The sequence below is a fragment of the Zonotrichia leucophrys genome, chromosome 3, assembly GCF_028769735.1.
Source record: "Zonotrichia leucophrys gambelii isolate GWCS_2022_RI chromosome 3, RI_Zleu_2.0, whole genome shotgun sequence".
Taxonomy (NCBI): domain Eukaryota; kingdom Metazoa; phylum Chordata; class Aves; order Passeriformes; family Passerellidae; genus Zonotrichia; species Zonotrichia leucophrys.
This window is the reverse complement of record NC_088172.1, coordinates 46716478-46724379: the sequence shown is the minus strand read 5'-3', so window position 1 is coordinate 46724379 and position 7902 is coordinate 46716478.

The following is a 7902-nucleotide window of genomic DNA, read 5'->3' as shown; positions in this document are numbered from 1 at the left end:
TGCGATGCTTTTCAGGTGCTCTCATGCTGACCTGATCCCTCTCCAGATGTTGGACATCTCTTACTGGTGCTGGCATCACACTGGTAGACATGGAATTGACTGACATTCCTCTTCCCTGGCAACTTTAAAGTTATTCTAAAATTTAGTTTTATGTAGATAATTTTAGTTTTAATTACTGTATGATCCTCTTATGAACAAACTATTTCCTCTCTCACTTTCCCTTACCAGCAGCTGCACAAAATGTGAAAATATCATGAAGATTTCATATGGTTGCTCTTCAAGCACAGAGACTTGAATGATGCCACATTTGGTATCTATTTTTAATCAGAAATGCATTTTGGAATTGGACACTGTCACTTCCCAAAGCAAAAGTGTTTTAAAAAAATCATTAAGACAAAAGGATGAGACAAAAAGAAATAAAAAGCCTTGTTTTTTAATTGAGTTCTTGAGGAAGGATCATTGCTAAAGGGGAAAAACAGTAGCGATAAACTGCCAGAGATAAACTTGAAACTCGATGCATTTCTAACATAGAGAGAAGAGCACAGCAGTTTTGCAGTCAGGAACATCAAAGGTTCTACTCATCTGTTTTCTGCTTCTTCTGTTTTCTCTGCTTATCCTCATTTAACCACCTGTAAAAGTTTCTATAATTTTGATTTAATTACTCCATACTGCTTATTCTGATCTGGGTAAGATTAGAATTTCAGTTGCATAATTAGAATTTCAGTTGCATAATACAAACAAGTTAACACCTTAGAGCATCTCTTTAACTGTCACAGCAAAGGACAACAATTTGTTTTGCAGTGCTTCCTTTTTTTTTTTGATGGATGTCTGTGTTGCGAACTTATGCTATTTCACTATTTATCCATTTATTTGAACTTTGTCTTAAAAAAATAAATGTAAGAGACTGTGAGAAAAGTCCCAAATCATCCTTCAAAGTCTAAAATGTATCTCATCAAGAATGAGAGTAAAATATTTACTTTCCAAATGACTGTAAGCATCACAACACTAAGTAATCATCTCTGTAATTTCAACTGCTCCTAAAAATTATGATTTTATGGATAACACTAAATGAAATGCAAGGGGAGATGACAATAATGCCATGCATATAAGTTACACCTGTGTCTTCCTCTATTGATTCCTTGAAGACAATACCTATAATGAAGACATAAAATAGGTGAAGAAACTCTTCCTGTAAAGAATGAATGCAGATGCTATAGATGAGCACTGGGGGAGCAGAACTTGCTGATGAGGCAATACAGTGGGACCTGGGAGACTACAAATAAACACAAAATTTTTCATCTCTGGTGAAACACATTTGCTTTCCTGAAGGCAAAGTAAAAAATCTAATATGCTGTGGAACATATGTACAAAAATATCTAGCATGGTTTTCATGTTTTACATCTCGGTTACTTCTGAAGAGACGGAAACAATAACTTTGTGTGCTATGTAAAGAATTGCTGCTCTTCATTGTCATGGCAATTTTATTTCTCAACAACTTTCTCAACTTGAATTGTAGCCATCAACTTCACCTGTTATTTGTAGATGGGCTTTATTGCTTTCCTATCCTTCTCCCTTAAGTGGCAGATTGCTTCATCTGAATGTTACATTTCCAGGTAGCAAACTCTTGATCTTCACAGCTCATTTCACAAGGAAGGGGAGGAGGATGTTAGTATCCACCATCCACTGCCCACCTACCTACATCATGGAATTTTTTCAGACACGACAGACTATTTACTAATTAATAATATGTGTTATTAATATATGGCTTGTTGGATTAAAGGGCAATATGCTGTGACTGATAGTTCTTTTACCATACCATCTAAAATTAGACTGTAAATACATATTTATTTTTGTAAAACTATCGTTTAAATTCAGCAGAACAAGAAAAAAACTGAATTAACATACCTTCTACTATTGTCACTTAAGTTTAAATTCATATTACTTCATCAGTCCAATAAAAGAATGATGCCATTGAATCACTGTATATGTACCAGTGCTGTGTGACACAGATATTTCCCACAACTTGAGATCCTTTCCCAGTTCTGTGAAGGGTGTCTCTGTTGTAAAAGAGAACCTGAAAAGGCAGTGCTGAAGAGCTGTAAACTTTATTTATGATTTGCTGTTGTAAACTTAATTTAGCTCCTTTATGCATCATTAAAATAGTAATTTACTACATAATCACGTATTTTCACCCTATCTTATCCTGTGCTCAAGGGATAGTGTCCACATAGCAGACAGTTATTCAGAATCACATTTTAGTCCACATTCTTGCACTCAAGAACCATGAAATTCCTTCTCTTCATAAGATGATAAGGTGACAATTTAAGTAATGTAAGCATTCAACTTCCTAAATCAATGAGAGCAAATTACTTCCAAATATATTAGGTTTCAAATATTGTGCTTATTGCTTTGGAAAATGACTGAATTTTTTCTACTATAACATTTAGCAATAGGGTTGCTAAATGTAACCTTTTAAATGTAAATTATTTTAATTTACTTTTATTTACAAGTCTGAACAAATTATTGGCATAGATTGTTGGCAAAAAATGCCAAAATTATTGATAAATTCTAATGCCAAGTTTAATCAGTAGCTGGTGAGAGCAGTAAGATGGGCTGCATTGTAGCAGCAGTTACAAATTTAAATAATCATTCAGGAAATGCATAGTATGGGGTTCACTTCACCTGCCTTCACATGACTACAGTGGAGACAGGTATAGAACTCCAAGCCAGTAATTAAAGATTTCCCTTATATACAGAGGGAGAAAACAGCCAATTTCATGCCACTGACCTATGGCATCCCACCTGCTTGAGGTGCCAACTTTAAGCTGAGACAAACAGCTGTTTAGCAGCATCTGTTTTATTCTACTGATTATATGAAAGGGGCTTAAATGGGTAGCTCATAAAATTTCTCTGCTGCACAGAGGAATCCCATCCATATTAATTTATGTAAACACCATGATGCAACTCACCAAAATGTAACTTAAGTGTTGCAGGCAGAGAGAAAATACATTTCTCCATGAGCTATAAGACTGCCTTGTCTTTTTTGGATATCATCAGCCCTCTTAGCCCCATAAATGCTAATCCTTTCCTAGATAATGGTGATTTCTCTTCAGTGAACTAGCTAATGGGAAAATATAAACCTCTAGACATTTAAGGACTACATCATGATACATATGTACAAATGGCCTCAATAAAGGTCAATGCTAACTTCTAGCATGTGCATCTCTTGAGAGCTTGATTTGTAGCACACATATTCCTAGAGGGTCATCCCTGGGATAGGTTTAAATAGCCACTCATGATGAAGTATCTTTCTGTCTTTTTACTTAGCATTTTCTCTGATCCTCACAAATTGCATTTCTTCTTCTAGCAGAATATCCTTAACTGTGAAAATTGCCAGAACTGATTCTCTTTCCCTCTAATGCAAGAAATAGAAAGAATATTAGCATGTAGGAACTTAGAGAAACTCAGAGAAGAATCCACAAATCTGGTTACATATGAAGATTTTGTGGCATGTCTTAGAAAGCATTCTATGTAAAGCAACAAAAATCTTTATACTATGACATCCTGTCCATGAGCACTTGATCTTTCCAGTTTCCTTAACTTCTCTTACACCATGCAGATCTATGTTTTTAACAATCTTCATTCCTACTGTTTTCTTTTTCCTCTATGGGCTTAATTTTTTCCATGTCCTTTAGGTTTTGAATAGTACCTTCTCTTTCTTTAACAAGAAAGGTCCTCTACAAATTCTGGTTTGTGATCAAATTCTTTCAAGAAACTTCTAAGTACTCATCTGTTCAGTGTAACCACTCCATTCTTTTCCTTTTTTATGAGTTGGCATCACAATAATCCTTTATTCTCTGGATTGCAGTTTATCTTCATAGGACAGGGAAGTCATCTTTCGTGTTCCTCTAAAGTGCCACATGCACTTACACTCATATGCTTTTTTCTATTCACATGCTTGAACATAATTTTGAATAACTGTTTAAAGAGTTGCCAGAGTAATATGCTGAGAGTACTCCACAAAAAATCCTTACAAAAGCATAAAAATTAACATAAGCGAATGCAAAGAAACCTTTTCAAACACATGCAGTTGATTCCTAATGTTATCTTTCATCGTGTGCTGTGCATTTTCTGCATCTGCTTTTCAAATTTGTATATGTGGCAGAAACACCTGTAGATTAATTTTGCTAAGAAACCTGAGCATTCAAAGAAGCATCAGTTAAAGGTGTTAAAAAAAACCTGTTGCAAATATTTATGTTATGGATCCACAGTACCAAAAAATGAAATCTTTATTTCACTACCAAAACAAATCCCCCATCTAAGCCATCATTAACCTTCGCCACTTAAAGGGTGGATGGATAGTCTGTAATTTTTTTCTGGATATATTTGTCAAACTGAACAATCTTTTGTTTGAGGTACTTTTTAATTTTGCACTGTGATCTCTATTCTAGTTTAAAGTCATTCAGGCATCACCAAAACCTGGACTAATACATTTAAAGAGTTTCTTTACCAAAAAGGGCCCTATTGAGCTTCTGGGATAGTCAGGATGCACCCAAACTGTGTAACACAGGCACTCAGCAGTGCACCTCCGTTCCTGGTTGCTCCATCATACAGCTTTGGAGTTCCATGGGAAGACACCACAGGTCTAGCTTTGCCTAAGATTTTCATGCTCTCAGATCCGAGTTTATACAAAGGTCTAGTGCACACTGACATGGAAAGATTGAAAAAGCCTTTTAGTTGCAAACTGATTTTATTATGGGAAGTAATAGCAGTATGTATTCTCTGAGCATTTATTTATTATTCTAGATAAAACATCTCACATACTTGGAAGTCCTGTGTTTGCCCAAGCTACCCTCAGGACTAACAGTGGTGACTATTCCTTTTTTGTGGAGAGAACTTTTCTCCCTTGTGAAAGAGTGTTCTAAGTAGCAACAATATTCTTACTACCCCAGTACTTGAACCAAACCCACGTCCCACAGCAAAAGTGAGCTTATAAATATTCAACATTAAATAAATGCACTGCTATGTAGGATAAAAGTATACGAGGCTGATAAACTGTTATGTTGGCCTACATTTTATTATGGCTCTGAAATACCCTTCTTGATGGGTATAACTAAGGGTTCTACAGTCAAACAAATTTTGAATTAAATCATGGCCAACACAGATGGCAGCTCTGAAGACCTTATTTCCTTGGGCATAAGCAACTGCACTACAAAGTTCTGCTGACCAAGAAGGATGTCTTTTCCAAGCATATTCATGTGCTCCTCCCGCTCCTGAAATTCAGCCCTGTCAAGCTTATGATGCATAGTGACAGTCTGCTGCTTTCCAAGAAAATCTGAATCTTAGGTTAGGTACTGAAATAGAAATAGGTGAATAGGTGCCAAGGACAATGATAACCATGCTTACAAGGCTACCATAAATCAGGAAGTTTTTCCTAAGATGAGAGAGAACATTTAATTAAACTTAAAATACAGACTCATGTGGATAAAGAACATCTGTAGAAAGAATGTCTAGCAGAATTACTGCATGGGAAAAGTAAAGAACCCTTTAACTGATTCCAGTTCTCATTTGTTGCCTTTACTGCTTATTTCTGATAGCTTGGAAGTAGCACAATAAATATGAATTTTGCTGTAGTCATCCAGACAGCAGCTTTTAATGCAATAATAAAACTGGTTTTGATATATCTTCCTTTGTTCATTATTTATGTCTCTGAAAGAATCAGTAAATGTACAGTGATGTAACAAAGAGCACAATTTGCCCTACTGGCTGGAAAAACCAAAGCTGCAGGGAATGAAATACAGGAAGAAAAGCCATGCCCAGCAGATGAAGAAGAATAGACTCCCAAATTGCCATGTCTGTCTTCACTTGCTAAACTGTAAACCTTTCATAAAAAAGTTGTCTCCTACTAGTTGATTTTAAGACACTTAATCCAAAGGTGGCTGCTAGGATTTCTAAACAGCATTAGACATAGATAATAATAAATATTGTACAATGATGAGTGGGATTGTCCTGTGCTATGCTGTATGTAAGAAATGAATAATAATATTTCTTTGAAAAAAGTAATCCAGAAAGTATACCAAGTTTGGGATAGCTAATATAAATATTTTATTAAATTCAGATTGTTTTGGTCAGTAGGGAAGCAGTGAACTTAAACCAACTAAAAGCTATTTTTTAAAAAGAGATTTTACATTACTTTTGAAGTTCTCTGTAACTGTGAGAAAACAATTTTAACTATTATTTCATTTTTCTGACATCTGGATGGGATGCATCTGGCAGATAAGAGATCTGAAAATGGGATTCCTTCCAGTGCTGTAAGAGGGCCTTGGATAAAACAGGATAATTCATCTCTAAGCCTGTGCGGTCAAAATTAATGGTTCTCTACCTAGAGATATCTCTCTGTTTCTAAACTTGCTTACACTTCTTTTGATTTAGTTAGCTGCATGAAATTCTAACTAGTCTACAAGGAAAAACAAACAAACAAACAATTTTAAAAAATAAAGAATAAAACCAAAACAAAGAAAAAGAAATACCCCCCACCAAAGAGCTGACTCAATAATTATTTTGAATAGAAAATAAAGATCCTACTAACACCAAATAAACAATGTAATTTCTTATGTAATACTTCACTTGTAGCAATCAACATTTATACTTGATAGAATTCAATTCCTCAGAATGTTAAAATGGTTATCTGCATTTAAGTGTTAAAAATATCTTTTTAATGCTAATTATCTGTTTCATGAGATTGTGCCTTTTGCACTAGATACAGCCAATGACAACAAAATGGTCCTTTCCAGAGATATAAACATCCATTTACATTTTTGGTCCATTCCAAAAATGTAAACAGAAGTAATGCTTCAGATCAGACTGAAAATATGTAATAGTGTTTACCACTTCCCAGGATTCCATTTGTGCATCTCAGACCATTCTCTCTGTATTAGGAAAGTTACCCATGTGATTGATTGCTAACATTATTTTTTTCACTTTATAGATACTGTTGACAGGTTTACTTAATTTGTAAAAGACAGATCAGTGAAGGTTGTCTCCATGTTTATTTAATCCCGACCACTTAAGAAAAAGGGACAACAAGGCCTTCATGATTCATTTTGGAAATGGTCAAGTTCTGAAAGCTTCTAATGAGACTGTAGGTCATAAATACATACAGTATGGCAGAAATGTCATTGGTTTAGAATTCTTATTCAGAAATAAAAACTTCTAAAATTGTTTTGAGAATTCCTGAAATTTCTTCTAGCGGGAAGGACATGCTAGGGCATACAAGGACTGTCACTGGCTGACAAGGGCAAGCAAAGACTGACCCTACATGCTCCAAAGTCCCCATGCCAACCTTTTATAAGTGAACACTTTTTTCAGCATGATCAGCAGTGTTGTACCAGTTATTCACCTGTTAAAGAAAAGCTTAGCTGTTAAAACCCAGTAGTCTCTAGAAAGAAAGAGAGAAGGAGAACATAGAGCAGGTATAGCAAATAACTAAAGAAAGTGGGTATAAATAAGCCTACAAATGTGTAACCCAGTTCTCTCTCTATTTACCTATATTCACAAATTCCATGGGCCATGGCAAGAAGGAAAGCTTCTGTAAATATTATTTTTAGGATTTTACAGTGTGAGTAATCATAATATATCAGTCATATCCATAAAGTACATGTATCATCATACCTTTAGGTCTTTTCCCTGAATGTTGCTGGTAACAGCTAAATAGAGTTACAAACAAGCTACTTTTCTTTTTCATGCTTCTTAAGCTCCATTAAGAACATTTTTTAAGTTCTACTGACCTCTGTAGACACTAAAACGCAGCAGAAAAGTCTCACATCTGGAAAAGCAAACTTGTTTATATGCATATTCTTAGCAGTCAGTCCATCAGCTCTAGTTTTTAATGAAGCACTTTTT